This window comes from Dendrobium catenatum, unplaced genomic scaffold, assembly GCF_001605985.2.
Source record: "Dendrobium catenatum unplaced genomic scaffold, ASM160598v2 fragScaff_scaffold_767, whole genome shotgun sequence".
Lineage (NCBI taxonomy): Eukaryota > Viridiplantae > Streptophyta > Magnoliopsida > Asparagales > Orchidaceae > Dendrobium > Dendrobium catenatum.
The window spans coordinates 47,114-50,759 of record NW_021319229.1 but is presented as its reverse complement, the minus strand read 5'-3'; positions in this window follow the sequence as shown (position 1 = coordinate 50,759).

Sequence of the window (3,646 nt, the reverse complement as noted above, 5' to 3'; positions counted from 1 at the left end):
TACGTGCGTATGCTTCTCAAGTAGGTTTAGATATGGGTTCAAAATTAAAATCTTGGAATGACTTGGAAGAATTAATACAAAGGATACCTTTTAAATAAAATATTTTTATAGGAGGAGATTCTAATGAACAGGTTGGTAGAGAGGTAGATGATTTTAAAAGCATTCTTTATGGACATGAGTTTGGAACAATGAATAAAGGTGGTAAGACCATATTATACTTTTCTTTAGCTTCTAATTTTTTAATAGTTAATACCTTATTTAAAAAAAGATATGAGCATCTTATCACTTATAAAATGGATATAGTAAAATACAGATTGATTGTTTTTTTTTAAGAAAATTAGATCATTTGATTGCAAAGATTGTAAAGTTATTATAAGTTAAAATTTATATACCCAACATTGATTATTAGTTTTGGACTTTAAGATAAAGGGACAGAGAATAAAAAATAAAGTAAAATAATTTTCTAGGATTAAATGGGAACAATTATAGAATATTAACAAAAGTGTTTTTGAGAGTAAGATTTTAGATCTTAAGAATTTGTCTGTGTATGAGGATGCTAGTGATGTGAAAAAGAAATTCAACAAAGGTGTATGAGATATTTTGTTAAACATTTTAATAAATAATGTGAAAATACTATTGACTTTAGTGACTTTAGCACCCTTAAAAAATAAAGATTTTTGTTTTCATCGGTGTATTAGTAAAACCAAAGTTAGAGAGACTTTAAAGAAAATGAAGTATGGAAAAGCTTTTGGACCTAATGATATTCCAATAGAGATGTGGAAATGCTTAGAAGATGAAGGAATTTATTGGCTTACTAAACTTTTTAATACTCTTTTGAAGACTAAAAAGATGCCAGATTAGTGTAGAATGAGTATGTTAATTCCAATTTTTAAGAATAAAGTTGATCCACATGAGTGTGTGAATTATATAGAAATTAAGTTAATGGGTGATACTTTAAAACCATGGGAGCAAGTTATATAGCGTAGGCTGTGCTGGGTAGGACTACTATGGAAGCAATACATTTATTGAGAGGTTTGATGGAGAAATATAGAGAGAATAAGGAGGATCTACATATGATTTTTATTGATTTAAAGAAAGCATATATATGATAAAGTTCCAAGAGAAGTTCTATGGAGAGTTATTGAAAGGAAAGGAGTTAATAATGCTTATATTCAAATCATTAAAGATATTTATGCAGGAGCTTGTACTTGTGTTCAAACACATGGTGGTTTGACCAAGTATTTTCCGATTTCGGTTGGATTACATCAACGACCAGCCTTAAGTCCATATAATTTTTTCTTCAGTCAAGGATGTTCTCACTACACATTTGCAAGAAGATGTATCTTGGTGTATGGTTTTTGCTAATAATATACTTCTTGTTGAAAAGATTAGAGAGGGAGTTGAAGGTAAACTTAAAATATGGAGGTCAACCTTAGAGTCTAAAGTTTTTCACTTCAGTAGATCTAAAATTGAATATATGGAGTGTAATTTTAGTAGCAATAGACCAAGTGAGGGGATTGTGACTTTGGGCGATCAAGTCATTAATAAGAGTACACATTTTAAATATCTTAGATCTATTATTCATAGTGATGGTGAAATAAATGGGGATATTATCAGAAAAATTCAAGTTGGATGGTTGAAGTGGAGGAAAGCAACAGGCTGTTGTGCGATAGAAAAGTCCCCCTCAAACTTAAGGGAGAATTCTATAAGATGGTGGAGAGACATGAAATGGTTTATGGCGATGAATGTTTTCCATTAAAAGAGAAGCATAATTCTAAGTTAAGTGTTGCAGGGATGAGGATGCTTAGGTGGCTGAGTGGCTTTACCATTAGAAATAGGATGCGAAATGAGCATATATGTGATAAGGTTGGAGTAGCTTCAATGGAAGATAAGATTAGAGAGAGTCGCCTTAGATTATTTGCTCATATTAAACAGAGGCCTTTCGATGACCTGGTAAGGAAAGTTGAGGTATTAGATTTGAGTTATGTTAAGAAAGGTAGTGGTAGACCTAAAAAGACTTGGTTAGAAAATATTAGAAATGATCTTTCTTTATTAAATTTAAATGAGATTTTGACTTTCAATAGGACACAATGACGAAAAAGGATTTATGTAGCCGACCCCAAGTTGCGGGACAAATTTCTGATTGATTGACTAGATCTCAGATCTTATTAGTGTAGAAGAAGGAAAAATTTTCTCTTCTCCTAAGTTCCCTACTACCTCTTAAGATTCACAAAACTCCCAAATTAAACTAGGATTCTATAAACCCATACAAGTTGACAAGTTTTGGATAGACTGGAAGATAAGTTTCCCAAACTTAATAATCACCTCTTTTTTAAGACAATAATTAATGTCTGTCCTATCATTTATCACTTCACTTATATTTTTGTTATGTAAAATCTTTAAAGAGATGAAATAATGTCAGACCTTAAACTCCTTAGTGACAGAAGATATAGTAAAATTAATAATTTTTTCCACTATCCTTTTCCACTAGAATTTCAAATCTCTTATGGTTAAGAACATACAAATTTCTTCATAATATATGATAGTTACACAAAAGATAAGGTACTCGTCACTATTAATTTCATAGTTGGAGGTTTGGAATATTTGGTTTATTTCCACGGGAGTAAAAGGGACCCACTTATCATAACATAGGCACATTCATTTTTGGTATCCTTCACATTTGTCAAGGATTTTTAGAAGATACAAACATTAGTAGTATGGGGTTGGACTCAAGAAAGACCTAATTTTTCTCATGAAATATATGCTCAAGGATAATAAATCTACTCACCAAACTATTATATAGCTCCTCTAAAATGGTACTAATAAACTTCCTGGCATCATAGTACATTGATCCAAACCACTTTGAAAGGGTTTGAATGAAATAACAAGCTAAAGGAACAAACACACAATAAGGTTTTAGATCTAGAGTGATTTGAAAATAATAGGACATTCCTACTTAAAATAAGGCTAGTGTTGTAGTACAAGACTTTTTATTGTTGTGGCATTAAGTTAAAATTGATCAAACTAGTACTAGCACTAGGACACTAGGGACGAGTCTATCTATGCCCAACTTTAGAATAATTTAAAATAGCCTTAGTGTAAAGGTCATCATAAACATAACTAAGCTTTATAATCATCACCCTCAAAATCTCCTCCATTGTCATCTCTTTAATCATATTTCTTATTTTGGTATATAACTCTACATGTAGAATAAGATTGATGAATAAATGCCAGCAAGAGTTTAAATAAAAAGCTTGATTCAAAGGGTTCAAATCTTCTAGTGATAGTCTTCAATAAGAGTAGCTAATGGAGTTGTGGAAGCCTTTAGCATTAGATTTATAAATCTAGTAAGAGTGCTCTAAATATTTGATGATTGAAACTAAAAATATCTAGATGGTAAGGGTAAGTAAGCGTGTGTTTGGAAGGGAGCTCAAGAGGTCAGAGAAGGCAATAAATAGCTCTTGTTAAGATAGTTGTTACTTAGTTCGTATTGTTCATATTCTAACCACTTGTATACTTTTGATGATTCCAAATATTATTGATTTGATTATTATTTCTCCTAATATATTTTGGAAGAATTATTTTATTATTTGTGTGCACTAACATTTCAAGGAAATTATACTCCAGATTGCTGAAGACTTCAAAT